This window comes from Aegilops tauschii, chromosome 5 (genome assembly GCF_002575655.3).
Source record: "Aegilops tauschii subsp. strangulata cultivar AL8/78 chromosome 5, Aet v6.0, whole genome shotgun sequence".
NCBI lineage: Eukaryota > Viridiplantae > Streptophyta > Magnoliopsida > Poales > Poaceae > Aegilops > Aegilops tauschii.
Window position 1 is genome coordinate 467,131,830 of NC_053039.3, and position 26,539 is coordinate 467,158,368.

Genomic DNA, 26,539 nt, shown 5'->3' on the forward strand with positions numbered 1-26,539 from the left:
ACAAAGCAAAACTGGAGGATTTTTTCCTTTGATGTCTCTTTCAAAGAAAAGTGGTAGGAATTTTAATATCCATTTGGACGTCCTTTTCAAATTAATATGCATGAAGAACGGGACTAATTGCATTACTGGCATAATAAGATTCTTATTTTTTTCATTTTCACGTGGTTTGACTTTAATTTGACCATATTTCTCCATTCCTGTGTTCTTCCAGTTCATGTGAACCAAACACCGAGGTTCACAGAAATCCTATGTTTCCAAATGCTCTGTTTTGCACATGCATTCCTATCCTATTCCTGTGTTTTTCCTGTCCCTGCGTTTATGGAATCCTCCAATTCTAAGGAGCCCTTACAGATTTACTTCCTTCTAAGATAACCGTCAAAGAAAACTCTGTGTGTTATGTCCTGCTCCTTCCGTGCCGTCATCCACCCCACCTGAGGTGCACCATTGACAGAAGCGTTCACTGCAGCAGAGATTCCCCCTGCAAACTTTCTTTCGCCGCCTCAGATCATCTTCCCCGTTGCCGGCAGCCACGCCAACTGCATTACCATCATCGACTGAGCAGATCAACCTGAGGACTACACAGTTCCGTAAGAGAGGCCGCAGTCTTTCGTGTTTGCTTACGTTATACATCGGTTATTATTACCTGCTACTTTATCGTTCAAACTTGAGTTTTAAAATGCCCGTGGGTCTCATATCGAGGCAGCAACGAATAGTATCTGTCTACTATCTTGTTCATTTGGGGTCTTCTATGTGGTTCATGTTGGGTGGGCAACAAACAGTATATGACCCATTGTCTATCTTTTTAAACTGAAGCTATAATCTACCTGCTATCATTAGTTTTGGATCTATCCACTCGTTTGCTACCATCAGTCTTGATTTCTGCATGCACCCCTTAGGCCTTACAAAATCTAACTAATTTTTTATTATGCATGTCAGTTATTGTACACAATCGTACTGAACATGTAGAGAAAAAGAGAAGACCGTTGCCTGGGAATACAATGTCATGCAGACGCCGCTCCATGGTGGGCGAAGTGCCCCCTCCCGCCATTCTAGATTGTATTCCAGAGGAAGATAACTGCTCAGATGGGGATTCAGAGGGAGCCGGCCACTCCTATTTACCACCTGAGGTGTTTGCTCTAACCTGGCATGCTGATGTTGGTCATATCATGCATATGGCGCCTCGCATTGCTTACATTATTCATCTTATATGTCATCAGCTTAGTTTAGATTTGCTTTGTGTGAATGCCACCTGTTTGGTTTCTATATCATACTCCCACCGTTCCTAAATATTTGTCTTTTTAGAGATTTCAACAAGTGACTACATACAGAGCAAAATGGGTGAATCTACACTCTAAAATATGTCTATATACGTCAGTATGTAGTAGTCCATTTGAAATCTCTAAAAAGACAAATATTTAGGAACGGAGGGAGTATATGGGAATTATGCAATGCCATGTTTTTCAGTCAGTTATCATATATGTGAATTATGCACCGCCATGTAGCTAGGCATCATATATGTAAATTATCTCATGCCATCTTTTTTCCATTACGTATTCCATTTGTCGACGATCTGTGTATATTGAACTACTCTTCATGTGTATCAGCCATTTGAGCCGGTTATGGAAAATCAGGAGTGAAAACAAGGTCTTTTAGAGCAGGCAATGGTACCTGTTGAAGCATATATCTCGATGGTTACAAGGAGCTCCTCAGAGGAGGATTCAGAGACAGATGACCAGTCGTATCCCCCCCCCGAGGTGCATGCTCTAACTTGGCAAGGTTATATTGCTCATATCATGGATATGGTGTCTTGCATTGCCATGCCATCTGCTTAAATTAGACATGCTTTGTGTGAATGCCTCCTGTTTGCGTTCTATATCAGATATGTGAATTATGCAATGCCATGTTTTTCAGCTAGTTATCATATATGTGAATTATGCACCGCCATGTAGCCAGGCATCATATATGTGAATTATCTCATGCCATCTTTTTTGTGTTACGTATTCCATTTGTCGACAGTCTGTGTATATTGAACTACTCTTCATGTGTATCAGCCATTTGAGGCGGTTATGGAAAAATCAGGAGTGAAAACAAGGTCTTCAGAGCAGGCAATGGTACCTGTTGAAGCATATATCTCGATGGTTACAGGGAGCTCCTCAGAGGAGGATTCAGAGACAGATGACCAAACCTATATCCCACCTGAGGTGTACGCTCTAAGTTGCAATGTTTATATTTCTCATATCATGCATATGGTGTCTTGCATTGCTTAGTTTAGACATCATATGCACAATATTGAATTCCATCTGCTTAGTTTAGAGATCATACATGCGAGTGCCAGCTGCTTAGTATATGAATCAATTATGTCAATTATATCATGCCATCATGTATACTTAGACAACATTTATGTGAATTATTTCATCCAACCTATTTTAGAAAGACATCATATAGTTTTGTCATGTCATCCTGTTTAGATACTCATCATATGTTGAATTATGCCATTATATCCTGTTAAGTTATCCATCATATATCTGAAACTGTGTCATGCTATCCTGTTTAGTTAGGCATCATATATGTGAAATTGTGTCATGCTGTCCTGTTTGCTTACACAACATATATGTGAATTACCACATCTGCCTATCATACAATGTCTGTACGTTCAATTTCTTTTCTTGTTTATCAGCCATTTGAATTGGAGGGGGTGATGGCAGTATCTAAGGGAGCAAAACCCCGTTCTTCACAAAAGACAGTGCTACCCGTCGATGCAGATAGAACCATGGTTGTACTGGCCCACAAACTTGCCCCACCTCACATAATCGAGACTCTTCCAGATTGCACACTTACACCATTGGGCAGAAGAACCAGCTACAACCCATCTAACCCCAACCCCAGCAGATAGTAACCCACTTCTAGTTGACAAAGCACCATGTCCACCACAGAGTACCCCCACACGAGCAGTTTGTAAAGCAACTGCAGTGCCCAAAGCACGAAGACCACCACAATGAACCCAAACTCCACGTTTAAAGCAGAAGAGCAACTATTCTCAGGTCAGATTCCGTAGCTATGGTCCATACTCCTTTGCTGTTGCATCACTGTATTTACTCATACCAACTACTTTCGAATATGAAGGATCCAATTGAAACTCCAATGCGCAACATGTATGTTTTAAATCTATTTCTTTAACTGGATTGTTGTTCTAACTTCTTGCTCTATGTTGATTTCAGTTTCAGTTGTATAAACAGTTGTGTTCTCATGTGATGCACATTACAAGTGTTGACAATGCTGTGTAGTTTCTCACACTTATATTCTGTCTATGTTGCTGTGTCTTCAAAATATATGAGTTGAACTGTGTCTCTATCTTGATTTGGCAACATAAACTAGTATGATATGGACAATACAGTGACCATAGTACATAGATATATGTTTGTTTCATGCTGTTATCATGTCCACCTTACTACTGAACCGGTTTACCAAAATGAGTTTGGTATACTACATGCTAAACCTGTGATGTGTCTGCTTGTTTCTCTTGTAGTATGCAAACGGAATATTGGAGAAGAGCACCGCACTATGCAATGGTAGAGAAAGTAATGCAGATAAGGTTCAAGATAGTGAGACAACCCTATTGGTCTCCAAGAAAGGTGATAAAAATGATCTTGTAGACAGTGAGAAAACCCCACAGTCCTGCGTTGATGTAGTGTCCGAGTTACTGGCCAGTACTGCTGGCACAAGCTCTTCGACCTCGTTGCCTGAATCACTTCGGCTTCTTCAGTCTCAGGCTGAAAGGCATCAGTCAGCTGTGCTGCGGCAAGAAGCCGAAGGACTGAGGAAGTCCCTGCAGAATTCAGATGCATACTTTCTTGTGCAACAGCAAGCGCTGGAGGATTTAAGCGCCAAACAAGAGAGAAAGTTAATAAACTTGCTAAGCATCTTGCCAGCATTATGGGTACCCAGGATATTGTTTCTTGAGCTCTTCTGAAGTGGTTTCAGTTCTGGACTTGTTTTGCTGCGGCGTTTATTTGCACTGGTCGCCAACTTTCACGACCAATGTATGTGATATGCTGCTTTGTTCCCTATATTTGCATTGGTAGCGAACTTTGATGCCCAGTGGATGTAATATGTGTAATAGCCGTGCTAGCCTAGCGTAGGTTGCTTGCTTATTTAGTTCCTTGTTGTCTTGTTTATTTGTTTGCTTGTAGTCAGTGCAGTTCTTTTCCCGCGGTTTGCTAGTGGCCGCAATAACCTATTTTTTAAAACTAGGCCACAATAACCATGGGCTACATATTTACTGTAGTTACCATGGGCCTCCTATGGGCCGTAGCAACAATGGGCCTTCTAAGGGCCGTAGAAACAATGGGCCTTCTATGGGCCGTAGCATCAATGGGCCTTCTACGTGCCGTATGATCGATAGGCGAAACATGGGCCAATAACAGACCGCATTATGGGTTGTAAACGGGCTAGATTTGGAATCGTCCGTTCATGGGCCGACAATAATGGGCCGTCGTTAATCGGCCGTATTGGACAACGCTATGAAAACGGCCCAACGGATTAACGGGCTGCAAACGGGCCGATTGTAACCGCGGGCTGAATTTGGCCCACGAGCAGAAAAGGCCAATAACGGGCCGTAAGTAACCGAATGCTGGAAATGAGCCCAAGAATAAATGGGCCCTGAGAAGGCCGAAAGATAACACGGGTTGGAAATGGCCCAATGGAATAATGGGCCGTTAATGGGTATAAAGGGGTACACTGTTCATTGCGGGCCAGATTCACCACGGGCCGTTAATGGGCCAAGAGTTACAAATGGCCTCGTATCGGCCGAAAGACATCATGGGCCATACATGGGCCGGAAGTTACAACGGGCTGGAATCATATTGGATGGCCCAGATGAAGCTACTGGGCTTAATTCCGATAGGTCGTAACGGGTCGTGAGTTAGCGGCCGTAAATGGGCTATATACGAACAGGCCGTTAACAGGCTTTCCGTGGGCCGGCCCGTTACCTTTTGACCAGGTCAAATGGGTCGGCCTTTTCACCGGCATGGGCCTTTGTTGGGCCATGCCACGTGTCGACGTATCATAGGTGCCTCCTGTCCAATGAATGGATGACATCTGTCCCAACGGTGAGCCAACACGTGTTTCCTCCGGCCAATGAGAATTTTACACGTGGAAAATCCTCATTGGTCCGAGCTGTTAGCGGGTTATCAGATCCAAAACCGGACCCGATAGCTTAACAGCGACCCGTTATGGTGGATGCCACGTGTCGGTCACCCTTGACAAAAGCACTTCCATGATGCGCGATTTATCATCATGGAAGTGGACACTTCCGTGATGATAATTTTGGTAATGTCATGGAACACTTCTACGACAGCATAGGTATGACTATCTTGATTCTGTCATAAAATTGTCATGGATGTACATGCATGACAGAGAACGTGACCTACTGTGACAAACACGTATCATCACGGAAGTGTCTTTTTTTGTAGTGTTTGCATGTGCCACCTCCAAAAACTTCTAAAAATTATCCGTTTTGTGTGCCTGGATCGTTCATGGAACGACAGGAGGTGGTCGATATCTTCCATGCTAAGCGGTTTGTTCTCAGGTCGAGTGTTTATTCACTCGCCATAGCACGAGAAAAGGGAGGTAATAGGGATGCCCAGTCCCAAACTGAAAACATGAAAAAGAGTTCATCTCTGAAATAATCAAACAAAAACTCCCAATGGAGTCAAAACCTTTATTTTTATCGCTTGGGAACCGCCACTAGCGTGCTTAACATGGAAGATGTTGATAACTGATGGTCGTGAAGTGAATAAGAAGGGTGTATGTCTCAAAATATCATTTACCTCTGTTTTAAAATTGAGCTCTGACACCTCTGCAAATCACTGCTTCCCTCTGCGAAGGGACTATCTATTTACTTTTATGTTGCATCATCACCTTCTTAAACAAGCGCCAGAAACTGAGAGAGCACAGTTGTCATGATTTATGCATTGTGTGTAGCTAATATTGGGTGCATCATGACTAGATCTTTTCTACCATGAATTACAATGTTTAGTCACTGCTTGAACTTTGGAGGTGCTTTGCATTTATGTTTTGCGGTCTCAGAAAGGGCTAGCGAGATACCGCTATTGTCATATTATATCATGGTTGTTTTGACAACGTGTTGCTGTTTGAGATCTCTTATTATTGCTCGCTAGCTGATTATGTCATTGATATGAGTCATTATAATCTTTAAGAGTTATTGTCGACATGGTTAGTTATAATGTTGGCTGAAAACCTGGGTGTTGTTTAAGCTTATTTATGCAAACAAGAGCAAAAGAGTTCGTAAAAGTTTTTCTTTCTCACTTTCAGTTTATCAACTGAATTGCTTGAGGACAAGCAAAGGTTTAAGCTTGCGGGAGTTGATACGTCTCCAACATATCTACTTTTTCTCACGCTTTTCCTCTTGTTGTGGACTCTAATTTGCATGATTTGAATGAAACTAACCCCGGACTGACGCTGTTTTTAGCAGAACTACCATGGTGTTGTTTTTGTGCAGAAATAAAAGTTCTCGGAATGGAATGAAACTTTGCGAGGAATTTTTATATAATATATAAGAATTTATGGAGCCAAGACCTACCAGAGAGGGACCCGTGGGTGGGCACAACCCACCAGGGCGCGCCCCCCTCTCTTGGCGCGCCTAGGTGGGTTGTCCCCACCTGGTGGCCCCGCAGACCCTGAAACCAATGCTATAAATTCCTATTTTTCCAGAAAAAAATAGAAAGAAAGAATTATCGCGATCCACGAGATGGAGCCGCCGCCAAGCCCTGTTCTTCCTCGGGAGGGCAGATCTGGAGTCCGTTTGGGGCTCCAGAGAGGGGGATCTTCGTTCTTCGTCATCACCAACCCTTCTCCATCGCCAATTCCATGATGCTCCCCACCGAGAGTGAGTAATTCCTTCGTAGGCTCGCTGGTCGGTGAGGATTTGGATGAGATTCATCATGTAATCGAGTTAGTTTTGTTAGGGCTTGATCCCTAGTATCCACTATGTTCTTAGATTGATGTTGCTATGACTTTGCTATGCTTAATGCTTGTCACTTTGGGCCCGGGTGCCCATGAACTCAGATCTGAACCGTTTATGTTATCATCATTATATCCATGTTTTAGATCCGATCTTGCAAGTTATAGTCACCTACTACGTGTTATGATCCGGCAACCCCACAGTGACAACAACCGGGCCCACTCCCGGTGATGACTTTAGTTTGAGGAGTTCATGTATTCACTATGTGTTAATGCTTTGTTCCAGTTCTCTATTAAAAGGAGGCCTTAATATCCCTTAGTTTCCAATATGGACCCCACTTCCACGAGAGGGTAGGACAAAAGATGTCATGCAAGTTCTTTTAATAAAGCATGTATGACTATTTACGGAATACATGCCTACATTATATCAATGAACTGGAGCTAGTGCCGTATCGCCCTAGGTTATAACTGTCACATGATGAATATCATCCAACAAGTCACCGATCCAATGCCTACGAATTTATCTTATATTGTTTCTGCTAAGTTACTACTGCTATCATCATTGTTACACTTGCTACAAAATTACTGCTATCACTGTTACTGTTTTGCTGCTATCACTACTATCTAACTACTTTGCTACTGATCACTTTGCTATAGATAATTAATCTTCAGGTGTGGTTGAATTGACAACTCAACTGCTAATACCTTCAAATATTCTTTGGCTCCCCTTGTGTCGAATCTATAAATATGGGTTGAATACTCTACCCTCAAAAACTGTTGCGATCCCCTATACTTGTGGGTTATCACCTACTGCACCTACTGAAAATATTGAATATGAAATTCCTTCGGGTATGATAGAACAACTACTAGCTAATCCTTATGCAGGAGATGGAACCGAACATCCTGATATGCACTTGATATATGTGGAAGAAATTTGTGGATTGTTTAAGCTAGCAGGTTTACCCGGAGATGAAGTGATGAAAAAGGTTTTCCCTTTATCTTTGAAGGGAAAGCATTAGCATGGTATAGGCTATGCCATGATATTGGATCATGGAATTGGAATCGCTTGAAATTGGAGTTCCACCAAAAAAATTATCCTATGCATCTAGTTCATCGTGATCGGAATTATATATATAATCTTTGGCCTCGTGAAGGAGAAAGTATCGCTCTAGCTTGGGGGAGGCTTAAGTCAGTGTTATATTCATGCCCCAATCATGAGCTCTCAAGAGAAATTATTATCCAGAATTTTTATGCTCGGCTTTCTCGTAATGATCAAACCATGCTTGATACTTCTTGTGCTGGTTCTTTTATGAAGAAGACTATTGAATTTAGGTGGGATCTTTTGGAAAGAATTAAACACAACTCTGAGGATTGGGAACTCGACGAAGTTAAAGAGTCAGGTATTAAACTTAAGTATGATTGTGTTAAATCTTTTATGGATACCGATGCTTTTCAAAAGTTTAGCACTAAATATGGACTTGACTCTGAGATAGTAGCCTCCTTTTGTGAATCATTTGCTACTCATGTTGATCTCCCTAAAGAGAAGTGGTTTAAATGTCACCCACCTATCAAAGAAGAAATTAAAAAACCGATACCACTTAAAGAAGAAACTATACTTTATAATGTTGATCCAGTTGTTCCTTCTGCTTATATTGAGAAACCACCTTTCCCTGTTAGGATAAAGGAACATGCTAAAGTTTCAACTGTGGTTAACAAAAGCTATATTAAAACACCTAAACCTGATGAACAAATTAAAGTATAACCTAGCATTGCTATGGTTAAAGATCTCTTAGAAGAAGATATAGATGGGCATGTTATTTACTTCTTTGAAGAAGTTGCTAGAATTGCCAAACCTGATAAAAGGGACAAACATAGACCTGTTGTTGGCATGCCTGTCATATCAGTTAAAATAGGAGATCACTATTATCATGGTTTATGTGACATGGGTGCTAGTGTGAGTGCTATTCCTTACACCTTATATCAAGAAATTATGAAAGACATATCACCTGTAGAGTTAGAAGAAATAGATGTTACTATTAAACTTGCTAATAGAGACACCATATCACTATTTGGGATTCTTAGAGATGTTGAAGTCTTGTGTGGGAAAATAAAATACCCTACTAATTTTCTTGTTCTTAGTTCCCCACAAGATGACTTCTGTCCCATTATATTTGGTAGACCTTTCTTGAACACAGTTAATGTTAAGATAGATTGTAAGAAACAAACTGCCGGTGTTAGCTTTGGTAATGAGTCTCATGAGTTTAATTTTTCCAAGTTTAGTAGAAATCTTCATGGAAAAGAATTGCCTAGTAAGGATGAACTAATTGGTCTTGCTTCTATTGCTGTACCACCTACTGATCCTTTAGAACAATATTTGCTAGACCATGAAAATGATTTACATATGCATGAAAGAAATGAAATAGATAAAATTTTCTTTGAACAACGTCCTCTACTTAAACACAATTTTCCTATTGAAACTCTCGGAGGTCCACCTCCACCTAAAGGTGATCCCGTGTTTGAATTAAAACAATTGCCAAACACTATGAAATATGCTTATCTTGATGAAAAGAAGATATATCATGTTACTATTAGTGCTAACCTTTCAGAACATGAACAAGAAAGATTATTGAAGGTTCTAAGGAAGCACCAAGCTGCTATTGGATATACTCTTGATGATTTAAAGGGCATTAGTCCCACTCTATGTCAGCACAAAATTAATATGGAACCTGATGCTAAACCCGTTGTTGATCACCAACGTCGGTTAAATCCGAAGATGAAAGAACTGGTAAGAACGGAAATATTAAAACTCCTGGAAGCAGGTATAATCTATCCTATAGCTGATAGTAGATGGGTAAGTCCTGTTCATTGTGTCCCTGATAAAGGAGGTATTACTGTTGTTCCTAATGATAAGAATGAGTTTATTCCACAAAGAATTGTTACAAGCTATAGAATGGTAATTGATTATAGAAAATTAAATAAATCAACTAGAAAAGATCATTACCCTTTGCCTTTTATTGATCAAATGCTTCAAAGAGTATGTAAGCACACACACTTTTTCTTCCTTGATGGATACTCTGGATTTTCACAAATAAATGTTTCTCAACCTGATCAAAAAAAGACCACTTTTACTTGTCCCTTTGGAACTTATGCTTATAGACATATGCCTTTTGGTTTATGTAATGCACCTGCTACCTTTCAAAGATGTATGACTGCTACATTCTCTAACTTTTGTGAAAAGATTGTTGAGGTTTTCATGGATGACTTTTTTGTTTATGGGAAGTCTTTTGATGACTGTTTAAGCAATCTTGAGCGAGTTTTGTAGAGATGTGAACAAACAAATATTGTCTTGAATTGGGAGAAGTGCCACTTTATGGTTAATGAAGGCATTGTCTTGGGTCATAAAATTTCTGAAAGAGGTATTGAAGTGGACCAAGCTAAGCTTTATGCAATTGAGAAAATGTCGTGTCCTAAAGATATAAAAGGTATTCGTAGTTTCCTAGGTCATGCTGGTTTCTATAGGAGATTTATCAAAGACTTCTCTAAAATTTCTAGGCCTCTTACTAGTCTCTTGCAAAAGGATATTCCCTTTGTTTTTGATGATGATTGTTTAGAAGCCTTTGAAACACTCAAGAAAGCCTCAATTTCTGCACCTATTGTGCAACCACCTGATTGGAACTTGCCTTTTGAAATTATGTGTGATGCTAGTGATTATGATGTTGGTGTTGTTCTAGGACAAAGAGTTGATAAGAAATTGAATGTTATTCATTATGTTAGTAAAACTCTAGACAATGCTCAAAGAAATTATGCTACTACTGAAAAAGAATTCTTAGCAGTGGTGTTTGCTTGTGATAAATTTAGACCTTATATTGTTGATTCCAAAGTAACTGTTCACACAGACCATGCTGCTATTAAATATCTTATGGAAAAGAAAGATGCTAAACCTAGGCTTATTCGTTGGGTTCTCTTGTTACAAGAATTTGATTTACATATCATTGATAGAAAAGGAGCTGAGAACCCAGTAGCTGATAATTTGTCTAGGCTTGAAAATGTGCTTGATGACCCACTACCTATTGATGACAGTTTTCCTGATGAGCAGTTAGCTGCAATAAATGTTTCTCATAGTACTCCTTGGTATGCTGATTATGCTAATTACATTGTTGCTAAATATTTACCACCTAGCTTTACATACCAACAAAAGAAAAAAAAATCTTCTACGATTTAAGACATTACTTTTGGGATGACCCACATCTTTATAAAGAAGGAGTAGATGGTATTATTAGACGTTGTGTACCTGAGCATGAACAGGGACAAATCCTACGGAAATGTCACTCCGAGGCTTATGGAGGGCATCATGTTGGAGATAGAACTGCTCACAAGGTATTGCGGTCTGGATTTTATTGGCCTACTCTCTTCAAGGATGCCCGTAAGTTTGTCTCATCTTGTGATGAATGTCAAAGAATAGGTAATATCGGTAAGTGTCAAGAAATGCCTATGAATATTCACTTGCTGTTGAACCATTTGATGTTTGGGGATTTGATTACATGGGACCTTTTCCTTCCTCTAATGGGTATACACATATTTTGGTTGCTGTTGATTATGTTACTAAATGGGTAGAAGCTATTCCAACCAGTAGTGCTGATCACAACACCTCTATTAAAATGCTTAAGGAAGTTATTTTCCCAAGGTTTGGAGTCCCTAGATATTTAATGACTGATGGTGGTTCACACTTTATTCATGGTGCTTTTCGTAAAATGCTTGCCAAGTATGATGTCAACCATAGAATTGCATCACCATATCATCCTCACTCTAGTGGTCAAGTTGAACTTAGCAATAGAGAAATAAAGTTAATTTTGCAAAAGACTGTCAATAGGTCCAGGAAGAATTGGTCTAAGAAATTAGATGATGCACTTTGGGCTTATAGAACAGCATATAAAAATCCTATGGGTATGTCTCCTTATAAAATGGTTTATGGAAAAGCTTGTCATTTGCCTCTTGAGTTAGAACATAAAGCATTTTGGGCTGTTAAAGAACTCAATTATGATTTCAAACTAGCTGGTGAAAAGAGGTTATTTGATATTAGCTCTCTAGATGAATGGAGAACCCAAGCTTATGAAAATGCAAAATTATTCAAGGAAAAAGTTAAAAGATGGCATGACAAAAGAATCCAAAAGTGTGAGTTTAAAGTTGGAGAATATGTTCTTTTGTACAACTCTCATTTTAGATTTTTTGCAGGAAAACTCCTCTCAAAATGGGAAGGCCCATATGTCATCGAGGAGGTTTACCGGTCTGGAGCCATCAAAATAAATAATCACGAAGGTACTAACCCGAAGGTTGTCAATGGGCAACGAATAAAACATTATATCTCAGGTATACCCATTAATGTTGAAAGTAATATTATCCAAACTTTGACACTGGAAGAACACATAAAAGAGTCCTTCCGGAACACTCCAGAATCATGAAAATAAGGAGGTACGTGATACAGTAAGTAAACGGACTCCGAAAAATCCGCAAAAATATTTTTTATCAGTTTTGGAATATTTAAGAATTTTGGAAATAAAGAAACTTCCAGGAAGTGTCCCCTAGTGGGCACAATACACCAGGGCGCGCCAGGCGGCGAACCCACCTGGGACACCTTCCGTACTCCGTTTTTCTTCTGTATGCTTGTCCTCCAAGATAAAAAAAATCTATATATACTTCCCGAACCTGTTTATCACCGTATCGCGGAGGAATCCTCTGTTCTCTTTTCTTGCTGTTTCCGGTCAGATTTATCAAGCCAGGCATCATGTCTTCCAGCTCCTCCAACCACATGGAAGAAGATGCTTGGCTGATGAAGATCGAGACGAAGAGGGAGGAGCCTACGGACGCCATCAAGGGAGACAAGGGCAAGGAAGCTACCGTAGATCCCTCCCTGGTGGCAACACAAGCACTGCTGGTCGAGGACGAGGAGGGAGATATCCTTAAGCCCTATCTTACTCACCTTACTCCTGCTGAGATTGAAGCTTTTCGCGTCATTGAAATAGTCCGCATACCAAATAATTATCTTACCCACGAAAATATTTTGCATCAAGAGCATATCACCTATCTCTGAAGCGTCATGCGTCAGTTGGAGAATCTCTTGATCCTTAAGGATAGGATTGCTTCATCACCACCATCATCTTCTTCACCACCAAAAGAGAACTGAGTATCGGGTATGGGCACTCCCCTTGGGGGAGGTGCCCCGGTATCGTATCATCCCACTATCTTTTTGCTTTCACTTATTTTAGTTCGATCTTTTTGCTTTAGATGAAATAAATTTAGTTCGATCCTTTCTTATTTGATAGTTTGCTTAGTGATCTATCCTTGTAATCGTGTGCAAGTTATATAATAAAGCTTAGTTCGAGTTTTTTACTTTCTTTACTTTCATGTTGCAAATAAAGAAAAGAAATGAGGAAGAAAAAGAGAAAGGAAATAAACAAAAAGAAATAAATCAATAAGATTATTACTAATCCTATGGTAGGTGATAGCACCACATAAGGAAAAGTATTAGTAGAAAATTTTATTAGAGATTGACAAACATAGCATTGGTCAATGATGCAACTCATGAAAGAATTAATAAGGCAAGAGAAGATTCACATATAAATATACTATCCTAGAAATCTTTTGTGATTGTGAGCCCTCATCAAAATATTATATGCCAAAATTGTTGACGTTGGACAAGGAAGACAAGTTAATGCTTTATGTTTGTTAAAATTCACATAGAAGTCATATTGTCATAGCTCCTTCAACATGTGGTGCTTGCCCTTATCTTTGCTAGCCAAAAATTCCGCACTAAGTAGAGATACTACTTGTGCATCCAAAAACCCTTAAACCCAAATCTTATTTTCAAGTGTCCACCATACCTACCTAGGGATTGAACAAGATCCCTCAAGTAAGTTGTCATCGGTGCAAAAAGGCAATAAAAATTGCTTCCAAAAGTGTGAGATCATTTAGTGTAAGAGAAAATTGAGCGTTGTACGAACTTGGATGACAAAGAATAAAAGCGACAGACTGCATAATAAAGGTTGTCATCTTAAGGGGCAATACAATGTGACGTTCTCTTGCACTAAGGGATTGAGCATACAAACAAATAAGCGCATGTCAACATCTGCTTCCCTCTGCGAAGGGCCTATCTTTTACTTTCATGTATTTACTTTTATGCAAAGAGTCCAAGTTTCCCTTCTATTCCTTTTTAATTTTTCTCCTTTGGCAAGCATCATGTGGTGAGGAAAGATCTAGGCACATATGTCCAGTTGAATATGGATAGCATGAGTCATTATTGTTGACATCACCCTTGAGGTGAGTATGTTGGGAGGCGAAACTATAAGCCCCTATCTTTCTATGTGTCCGGTTGAAACGTTTTGCTCATGGGTATGAGGTGAGTGTTAGCAATCATAGAAGACTATATGATGGTTGAGTATGTGGACTTGCCTAAAGGCTTCGATACATGACCCTTCCTGAAAAGATGGTGAATTGTAGTTGCAAAGTTGACTGAGAACATAGTTTGTTGGTTTTTAATACAGTTTCTGCTTTATACTTCGATTGTGTGATGAACTATTACTTATTCATGAGAAGTATATGATAAAAGTTCGTTGATAAAAGTTCTATGTTTAATTTTGTTGCTGTTATAATAATCAACATGATGCTTCTATGTCCGTATTTTGTTTTTATTGACACCTCTCTCTCTCAAAGCATGTGGACATGTTTTTCGATTTTGGTTTTCGTTTGAGGACAATCGAGGTCTAAGCTTGGGGGAGTTGATACGTCCATTTTGCATCATGTTTTCTTACTGTTATTTATAATGTTTTTATCTATAATAATGCTTTTTGGAGTACTTATAATGCCTTTTCTCTCATAATTTGCAAGGTACACACCAAGAGGGAGAATTTCGGCAGCTGGAAATCTGGACCTGGAAAAGCTACGTCAGGCCACCTATTCTGCACAACTCCAAACAAGTTGAAACTTGGCGGGGATTTTTTATGGAATATATAAGAATTATTGGAGCAAATAACTACCAGAGGGGGCCCACCAGGTGGGCACAACCCACCTGGGCGTGCCAGGCAGCCCAGGCGCCCTGGTGGGTTGTGCCCCCCTCGACCCACCTCCGGTGCCCATCTTCTGGTATATAAGTCATTCTGACCTAGAAAAAATAAGGAGGAGACTTTCGGGACGGAGCGACGCCGTCTCGAGGCAGAACTTGGGCAGGAGCACTTTTTCCCTCCAGCGGGGCGATTCAGCCGGGGAAACTTCCCTCCCGGAGGGGGAAATCATCGTCATCATCATCACGAACAACTCTCCCATCTTGGGGAGGGCAATCTCCATCAACATCTTCAACAGCACCATCTCATCTCAAACCCTAGTTCATCTCGTGTTCAATCTTGTTACCGGAACTATAGATTGGTGCTTATGGGTGACTAGTAGTGTTGATTACATCTTGTAGTTGATTACTATATGGTTTATTTGGTGGAATATTATATGTTTAGATCCAATATGCTATTTAATACTCCTCTGATCATGAGAATGTTTGTCATTTGTGAGTAGTTACTTTTGTTCTTGAGGTCACAGGAGAAATCATGTTGCAAGTAATCATGTGAATTTGATATGTGTTCGATATTTTGATAGTATGTATGTTGTGATTCCCTTAGTGGTCTCATGTGAACGTCCACTACATGACACTTCACCATATTTGGGCCTAAGGGAATGCATTGTGGAGTAGCAATTAGATGATGGGTTGCGAGAGTGACGGAAGCTTAAACCCCAGTTTATGCGTTATTCCGTAAGGGACCGATTGGATCCAAAAGTTTAATGTTATGGTTAGAATTTATTCTTAATACTTTTCTCATAGTTGAGGATGCTTGCGGGAGGGTTAATCATAAGTAGGAGGTTTGTTCAAGTAAGAATAGCACCTAAGCACCAGTCCACACAAATCGAACCAACATGATGAAAGCGACTAGATGAAATTCCCGTGTACCCTCAAGAAAGCTTTGCTTATCATAAGAGACCGTTTTGGCCTATCCTTTGTCTCAAAAGGATTGGGCTACCTTGCTGCATATTTGTTACTACTATCGTTACTTGCTCGTTACAAATTATCTTGCTATCAAACTACTCCGCTACTTATAATTTCAGCACTTGCAGACATTACCTTACTGAAAACTACTTGCCATTTCCTTCTGCTCCTCGTTGGGTTCAACACTCTTACTTATCAAAAAGAGCTACAATTGATCCCCTATACTTGTGGGTCATCAGAAGCATAAGATAAAAATGCATATTCTTGGACATAACCCTGCCGTTTGGGCTATTGTGTGTATTGGTTTGCAAGGTGAATTCTTCGATGGGAGAGAACCAAATCGCGAAGCAACTGCGGAAGAGTTGAAAATGCTGCAATACAACTCTCAAGCTTGCGATATCCTCTTCAACGGATTATGCCCCGAAGAATTCAACAAAATCAGTCGTCTTGAGAATGCAAAGGAAATTTGGGATACTTTCCTTGATATGCACAAAGGTACCGAATCCGTCAAGGAATCCATATTGGATGTGCTTCAAAGTCAACTTGATAAGTTCAAAATGAAGTTTGGTGAAGGTGTCGCTGAAATGTACTCTAGGCTTGCTCTCATCACAAATGAGATTGTTGGCTTAGGAAGTGAAGAGATGACCGATAGATTCATCATCAAGAAGATCCTAAGAGCCTTGGATGGAAAATATGATATCGTGTGCACATTAATCCAAATGATGCCCAATTACAAAGATCTGAAGCCAACGGAAGTCATTGGAAGAATTGTTGCTCATGAGATGTCACTCAAGGATAAAGAAGAGCTTCACAAGAAGTCTAGTGGTGCTTACAAAGCTTCATTTGATGCTCCTACATCATCAAGTGAGAAACAAGTCTTCAATGAGGAATTGAGCTTAATGGTGAAGAACTTCAACAAGTTCTACAAGAGTAGAAGAAAAGAAAGAAGTTCCAAGTCAAGGTCCTACAATGACAAAAGATCTTCTAGTCATGAACGTAATTGCTACAATTGTGGAAGACCCGGACACTACTCCAATGAGTGTACGACTCCCTACAAATGAAGAGAAGACTCACCTAAAAGGAGAAGCAAAAGAGAAGAATCGCCTCAAAGAGAGAGAAGGAGTAGAGATGATCGTTATGAATGAAGAACCTCTTGCAGAAGCAAGGATTCGGAAAGGAAGGACAAGTCATCAAGGAGCTATACAAACCGAAGACATCAAGCTCATGTTGGTGAATGGGTATCCGGTTCCGACTCCGACAAGCACTCCGAGAGAAGTTATCACTCTGACTCCGAATATACTCAAGATGAAGGTGTTGCCGGTCTAGCACTTGTGTCATCCAACTCCTATGACATATTTGACTCACCAAATGAAGGAATTGGAAGATGTTGGCTAAAGGCCCAAAGGTATCACACCCTGAGTATGTTGATTTCAATAGTGATGAAGATGATTTGCTAGGTGATGATGATTTACTTGTTGACAACTCTAGTGATGAAAACTATGACGAAATTGCTATTAATCATGCTAATCAAGATGAAACGAATGACGATGGTAAGAAGGAGATTGAGCGTCTATCTAAAGAACTAAACACTCTTAAGTTAGCTCATGAAACTGCCTTAGAAGATATCAAGAGCTTTTGAAGACTCATGAGAAGCTACGCTTTGAAAAGCTCAACCTAGAGCAAGAGCATGGGTTCTTAAAAGCAATCAATGATGATCTTCATAAGAAAAGTTCTTCTTACATTTCCAAGCGTTTACTCTTGTCCACTTACATGCCACAAGTCAAATCTAGCAACAAGAGTAAGAAAGATTCTTCTTCTAGTGGTAACAATAATCATGCTAAATCCAATATTGTTGCTTCTAGTAGTTCCCTTGATTCCACTAATGATTCTCTTAGCCAATTTACACTTGAGCAAGAAAATAGCTTATTGAAGGGAATTATAGAGAAAGGTGTTTACAAGAGCCTTGCCGGAAGTAAGCAATTTGAGGAAATTGTACGCAAGCAAGGAAGGCACCGGAAGAATCAAGGTGTAGGTTTTGAATGAAAGTTCAATGCCAATGGAGTTGAGTGGGAAGAAGATCAATACCCCAAGACGAAGTTTGTTCCTCAACAAGAGAAGTATGATCCTACTTCCTTCAAGGGGACAGAAACTCAAGATGATCTTCCACCACAAGACCACAAGCTAAAAGGCAAGGACAAGCTTCAAGAGGAGATTGATGCATTTGAAGAAGCTCCTAAGGCCTTGGTCAAGTGGGTTTCCAAGACTACATCAAGTTCTACTTCATCAAGTACGACTACAACTCCAAGGATTCCCATCAAGATGATGTGAATCCCGAAGAAGAATAACTAAAGAGTTCTTGAGGGTGACTCCGCCAACATACTTCACTCATATTCATTTTGGCAAGGACATGTGCAATCAACTTCCACATCTTGCACTAGTTCAAGGAGTCACAAACCCTCTTGTTGGTAAGTCAAAGGACAAGGTAACCTAATGCTTTCATGGACATCATCTTGTGTGTACTTCACTCTATGTCTATGGATATCCTTGTTTGTTCCTTGTGGGACTAACCCATGTAGGTATTGAAAGTGCAACTCACTCCAATGGATTGCTCCAAATGATCTACATCAACATTGAGCACCTACATCTTCAACACCTACATGAAGTCATCAACAAAAAAAACCCAAGGTTAGTTCATCCCTCTTAGGGGGGATATCACATCTAGGGGGAGCTTTACTCTAAGATTTGAGCTAAAGCAACTCTAATGGTGTGAACACAACAATGCTTTATGTAAAAGTGGTAACCCCACTTGTGCTTAAACGATGAGTATGACCTATGATCAAATGTTCTCATTTGACTCCTCAGTCAATATACTCATATATAGATGACTTGGTCATCGCCAATTGCTTGATAGATGCTAGAGTGTTTGTGCATGCTTTGCCACATATTTCATTTGCCATCTTATTGTGTGAGCATGCAGGATGCATAATTTTCTTCATTCAAGGACATCCATTTGTTGCTTTGATTGTTTGGTCTTTTCTTTTGCCAAATGGATGGACAAGAATGCCTAAGAACTCCCTCTAGCTATCTATGCTTTTCCCGTCTCAAACTCTATTCATGCTACATCACAAAGTTTGATCAAGTCAGATTCGAACCCTCTGGGTGAGGAGCACTCGGAGCCACCGATTCGTCATAGACTTAAACTTCCAAAACCTCTTAGTGTATTTCGGTCTGACCGATTCATTCCTTTCGGTCATACCGAGTTCATTGAGTTGATCTAGGTTTTAATCTCAGTGCAACCGATTTGAACTTTTTGGTCACACCGAGTTGCAGTAACCACTTGCGATTCTGCATCTCGGTGCCACCGAGCCGTTCCACTCGGTCACACCGACAGGGTATGGATATATATACCCACGGGTCAAATTTTGGAAATTTCTCCAAAACCCTTCGCCCGCGCATATCCAGCTCTACCGACTCGAGGTCTCTGGATCGTCTCCTCATCGCCAGCAACCCCCTGCCGCTGGTCTCCGCCGCCGTTGTCGTCGTAGTGAGCTCATCGCCAAATTAGGGTATGAGTTTGATCCTTTGTGCTTTATCACTCCGATTCTTAGCACGAAGACAATGCCATGATTCTTTCTAAGATTGAGATTGTTCTATCCAACAAAAACTTCCTTTAGATTAGTTTTGATTTGAAACTTAGGGTTAGGTTTCTGCCGAATTCATCTTAGACTGACCGAGTTGTAGAAATCGGTCTCACCGATTTGGCCTAGGCCATTGCACTTGTGATATTCGGTCTGACCAAAACTTACAAATCGGTGTGACTGAGTTCGATTCTCAGTGAAACCCTAGCAATCTCGGAGTCAGCAAACTGTGTCTCGGTCTGACCGATTCCACTAGTTTAGACTCTAATATTGCTTCGGTGTCACCGAGAATAACAAATCGGTAGCTCCGAAATGCTTTCTGTAGAAAACTAAAACTAAGTTTTTGACTCAATTGTTTTGCAAAATCTCTGCACTTTGTGACGCTCATCCACTCTATCTCAACTATATCTATTCACATGGTCAGTTTTCAGGGTCAGCTTGCAGTTTCAGCCATGTTAGACCAGAGTGACAGTCAGAATAGATCTGAGGAACATGTCAACTTAAGTGAGGGCACTAGTCCCTCTGGCAGCTATGATGAGGGTAGCAGAAGCACCCCAAGCAACTTGCCCAAAGCAGCAACAAGGACAAGGAAGAAGAGAAATTCAGATTCTGAAGATGAGGACTATGTTGCTGTTGAGGCGGAAGTCACCTCCAAGAAGAAAGTGTTGAAAAAGGAATATGCTGCTGCTACTACAACCAAGCCAGGGTTGCAGAAGAAAGCTCCTGCCAAGAGAGTGCCCATGTCCAAAGCCAGTGCCTCAACACAGGAAACCATTGAGTTCACCCTTGAACCAAAGGAGGCTGGTGAGGGCAAGAAGAGAAAGGAAAGGGTCAAGAATACCATAGCCAAGGTGATTGGCAGATCCTCTATGATGAGTGACTCAGAAGAGGATGATGAAGAAGCTGCTGCTGAGGGAGTCCTGGATTAAGGGGTCCTCGGGCGTCCGGCCTATGTGACGTGGGTCGGACTAATGGGCCATGAAGATACAAGACAGAAGACTCTCTCCCGTGTCCGGATAGGACTCTCCTTTGCGTGGATGGCAAGCTTGGTGTTCGGATATGAAGATTCCTTTCTGTGTAACTGACTTTGTACAACCCTAGTCCCCTCTGGTGTCTATATAAACCGGAGGGTTTAGTCCGTAGAGGCGATCACAATCATACAGGCTAGACTTCTAGGGTTTAGCCATTACGATCTCGTGGTAGATCAACTCTTGTAATCCTCATATTCATCAAGATCAATCAAGCAGGAAGTAGGGTATTACCTCCATCGAGAGGGCCCGAACCTGGGTAAACATCATGTCCCCCGTCTCCTGTTACCATCGACCCTAGACGCACAGTTCGGGACCCCCTACCTGAGATCTGCCGGTTTTGACACCGACATTGGTGCTTTCATTGAGAGTTCCGCTGTGACGTCGAAGACAGGATTGATGGCTCGCCTGGTTATCAAGGACAGTATCACCTCCGGAGGAGCCCTGGCCTCAGGCCAAACCCTCCGGCTGGGTGGCTTTACCATGACCGCCCGTCCGGCCGATAAGCCGACGATGACTTCTCGGGTCATCGAAAATCGCCTCCGCATTGACTCCGAATACTCCAAACGGATGGATCCGATGGAGTTGTCGTGTTTAAACGAACTCCTGGATCGCATCGCTGCCATGGGGGTCGCTACAGACTATGATCAGATTGGGCTTAAACCCGATCAGAGAGAAATTAAATCTCCGCCGATCACCCATCAGATAGCGGTCATAGAGGAGCAAAACAATGACTCTTCTTCTATGTTGAAGACGAACTATGTTCGGATATCCGAGCTCAAACAGCCGGATACCTGTCTGTGGAACAACACTCGCGGCCCCCCGAACTTAGAGTCGGATGTTGGGCCTAAAAATCAGCTGACATCCCGGAGCCCAAACTATTAAGCTCGGAAATTCTTCAAACTCCGGACCCCAAAGTGGGTCAGGGCTCGGATTTAAAACCACCCACCCACCACAAGCAATATTCGCCAAGAAATTCCGGTCATCCGGATATATGCGACCTCGCGTGCATACAGCAGCAGTCTCAGGAAACAGTCCATCACTTTTGGGCCAGGTTCCTCCTTGTCAAAGACAAGATTAAAGATTGCCGCGACGAGGACGCGATTTCAGTATTCCGCAATAATTGCACGGACGAAGGAATCCTCAACGCCATCAACCGCCGTCGCGTATTACGTTTCGCTGACTTGGCAACTATAGTACTGAAGTACTACGCAATGGAAAGCACTTGGAAAACTCAGACAGCTCGCTGGGAACCCCCGGTTTCCGCTCAACCCCTCGGGCGGGCGAAAAGGGTGCACCCTCGCACGGCACCCGACCCCATATCGAAGAAAACTAAGACCGTTACGGGACGTGGAACCGTTCTGGAGGCATGGCTCGATAAGCCATGCAAAATACACATGACGCCGGACACCGAATCAACCCACAGCCTCAGAGCATGTTGGATACTCCGGCAAGTGGCCAAGAGCGGCGAGGATATCCTCACCCAAGACACCCCCGAGCACGGCGAACTCGGAGTACTGACGGTCTTCGAGACTTTTGCTTCAAACAATCGGCGCAAGAGGGCACTCCGCGACCTCGCCGAAGTATGCCAAGTCGCAGCAATAAACCCCTGGAACGACACGGCTATAACCTTCAATGCCAGTGACGAACCAAGAATCCGGTCAGTCCGGGCACCAGCCGCCTTGGTCCTCAATCCAATTGTGGATGGCTTTCGGCTCACTAAAGTGCTCATGGACGGCGGCGGCGGGCTAAACCTCATCTACCAGGACACACTCAATAAAATGGAAATAGACAGGAGCCGCATCGAGCAGAGTAATACGACCTTCCGAGGAATCATTCCCAGCCGGGAGGCGCGGTGCGCGGGGAAAATCACACTTGATGTGGTATTCGGTACGCCGGAGAACTACCGATCCGAAGAAATAACCTTCCAAGTGGCCCCTTTCAACAGTGGATATCATGCCCTGTTGGGGCAAGACGCGTTCACACGCTTTCAAGCCATACCTCACTACGGATATATGAAGCTCAAGATGCCCGGGCCCAATGGTATTATCACTCTCCCCAGTGATCCGGACATAGCCCTCCGCGCCAAAAACAAAACCGCATCCCTGGCCCTCGAGGCACTGTCCGAGGCCCTCGCGGCCGAAGAGTTAACCGCACTATGTTCCACGGTGGACAGGGACGACGTATTCCTTGATAAGCGCCCCAAATCCACCTCTTTCAAACCAGCAGACGAAATCGTCAAGTTTTAGGTCCACCCAACGGACCCCAAGAAGACAACCTCTATAGGGGCACAGCTGGACCCAACGGTTGACGCCGCATTACGAGCGTTCCTACGCGAAAACTGGGACATATTCGCCCGGCACCCTTCTGATATGCCACGGATCCCACGCAAATTGGCCGAGCACGGCCTCAATATATTGAAGGGATATAAGCCGGTCAAGCAAACACTGTGGCGCTTTTTCGAACCCAAACGACAAGCTATGGGGGAGGAGCGAGCCAAGTTAGTAGAGGCTGGATTCATCAGAGAAATAAAACATCCGGACTGGCTAGCAAACCTGGTGATGGTACCAAAGAAGGATAAATCTTGGCGCCTGTGCGTCGATTTCAAAGACGTCAACAAGGCCTGCCCTAAGGATCCCTTCCCCCTCCCCCGCATTGATCAAATTATCGATGCTAACGCAGGACACGACTCACTGTGTTTCCTCGACGCATACTCCGGATACCATCAAATCAAAATGAAGGAGTCCGATCAAGCCGCAACGGCATTCATTACCCCATACGGGCCTTTCTGCTTCAACACTATGCCCTTCGGGCTCAAAAACGCCGGTGCCACCTACCAACGCATGATTCAAACATGCCTGGAGAAACAAATCGGCAAGACAGTTGAAGCATATGACGTAGTCATCAAGACTAGGCACGTCGAGTCACTAATAGACGACATGCGTCTCACATTTGACAACCTCCGTACATATGACATTAAGCTCAATCCGGAAAAGTGTGTCTTGGGCGTTCCCGCTGGAAAACGATTGGGATTCATTGTTTCCAATAGAGGAATTGAGGCAAATCTAGCCAAAATCCAGGCTTTGTCGCAATTGGTTATACCAACAGACCTTAACCAGGTCCAAAAACTAGCCGGATGTGTGGCAGCTTTAAGCCGCTTTATCTCCAGATTAGAGAAAAAGCATTGCCACTTTATCGCCTTCTCCGACGCACCGACCACTTCGAGTGGACAGATGCGGCAACGGCTGGACTAGAAGAAATAAAGGCTCTTTTAGCAAGCAACCCAATCCTGGCCGCACCAAGCGTCGGTGAACCAATGTTATTATACATATCTGCAACTCACCAGGTGGTGAGCGCGGTGCTCGTCATTGAGCGAGAGGAGGACGGACACAAATTCCCACTTCAGAAACCGGTATACTATGTATCCACCGTCCTCACACCATGCAAATCCCGGTACCCTCATTACCAAAAGATAGCATATGCGGTCTCCATGGCATCCCGGAAGCTACGGCACTACTTCCAAGAGTGCTCTATCACGGTGGCTTCCGAAGTGCCACTCAATGACATAATAAACAACCGCGACGCTATGGGCCGGATTGCTAAGTGGGCCATTGATCTCCTACCATTCGACATAGCATACAAACCGCGCCGGGCCATTAAATCCCAAGTATTGGCCGATTTCATCGCCGAATGGACAGAGGCCGGACCCCCTAAAGAGTACGACACATATTCCAATTGGGTCATGTACTTTGATGGCTCTAAAATGCTGGCCCATTTGGGAGCGGGCGTTGTCTTAACGTCCCCCACTGGAGACACAGTCCAGTACGTACTCCAAATACTATACAATGACTCCAATAATGCAGCCGAATACGAAGCCTTATTGCACGGTCTTCAGATGGCTGTCTCCATGGGCATACAACGCCTGGAGGTGCGCAGGGATTCAAACCTTGCAATATCCCAAATAAATGGAGATTTCGACGCCAAAGATCCAAAGATGGCGGCCTATCGTAATGCTGTTCTCAAAATGCCGGCTCGGTTCGAGGGGCTCGAGTTTCATCATGTGGCTCGAGAAAGTAATCAAGCTGCGGATGTCCTTGCTCGCATCGGCGCCAAGCGCGACCCCGTCCCGCCTAACATATTCCTGGAAAGGCTCTTCAACCCATCCGTGGTGTGGCAAGGGGAGCGCGGCAACATCAGTCCAGACCCGATTATACTCCCAGACTTCAAACAGAATACCGATATCATCGGGGGCTCAGCCACCGAAATAACACCATCGGCCCATCTTATCATGGCAGTAATTGCCCCATGGACTGAACCCTTATTGGCCTACCTTAATAGGCGAGAGCTCCCTGAGGATCAGAATGAGGCTCGCTGCATTGTCCGGCGCTCGAAAGCCTACAAGGTCCATGACGGAGAGCTGTAAAATAAAAGCGCTACCGGAGTACTTCAAAGATGTATCTCCGAAGAAGAGGGACGACAGCTCTTGGCCGAAATTCATGCCGGTCTCGGTGGTCACCACGTCGTGGCTCGGGCCCTTGTAAGTAAGGCCTTCCGTACAGGTTTCTATTGGCCGACGGCCCGAGCAGATGCACAGGACCTTGTCCAACGTTGTGTCGGATGCCAGCTTTTCGCCAACCAAAGCTGTCGTGGTTTTGTCACAGCAGATGTCCTTAGAGTCAGGACTTAGTCGCGAGGCCAACGCATCTATGTGGTAGCTTGAGAGGGGTTGAGCGGAATCGAGAGATGCAACACAAGACAAGGATTTAGACAGCTTCGGGCCCCGGGAAACATCATCCGGTAATAACCCTACATGTTGTTTGAGGCTAGATCTCATTACGCTCATGAGGGAGTCGCCGTAAACCGGCTCTCCTTTAATTGTGTCTAGCCCTAGAGATTATTGATTGTTGCCTGTCCCTCTTTGGGGAGCCCTGCCCCTCCTTATATATGTTGAAGGGGCGGGTTACACGTGGAGTCCTATTAGGATTAGGACTAGTCTATCTCTAATACAAACCGGATACAAGTCCAGGTCTTAACTCCTTGTAAGACAAATATTCCTCACGCCTTTCCTTTTAAACCGGCCCACCATAGTATGAATCGGCCTTCATGAACCGCCCGTTGGGCCACCAGGTCTTGTCGCTCCTCTGACCCGCCTTCCGGATTACCAATGAATCGTAAACTGCCAGGTCCAAACGGGTCGCCAGTGGATCGTCAATTCTCAGCCGGGTCTCAAGTAAACCGCCAAGTCCGGCCGGGTTATACTTCCGGCCGGTTTACGCCGCGGGGTATATCCCGACATTAGCCCCTAGTTTAATTTGGATTTATCCATGTTAAACTAATCCTGCAACATAAACACAAGAACGAATTTGACAGATTATGCTCCGGGTTAAAAATTCTTGTAAACCGTCTCCTGATCATCCTTAATTCCTTGTCATTTCCTTCTTCCAGAAAATCCAGGTCAATAAGCCAGCTTCATACTCAATTTGCTGATATTGGTTTCTCACAGAGAAATATTGTGAACAATAATCCACTTGAGTCGGCTTCCAAAGCGTCGGTTTAAGAAATATTGGTCTTGAAATACTCATCTGATATTCAACCGGTTTGAAGATGTAGAACTTCCCGGTCTATCAAGACAAAAATTGTCGGGTTATAAAAACTGATAATTCCGGGTCATGATTGTTGCCAATGCCAGTTCATGATTGTTGCCAACGCCGGTTCATATTTATTGATGACGCCGGGTTATGATTGTTGCAGACACCGGGTCAATCTGGTTAGCTCAAAACTGAAAATTGGAAGATATTTCTCTCTTGTATCCATATTACCTGTAGCCCCCAAGTCTTAATCAGAACAAAGTGATGATTTGAGACTTGTTT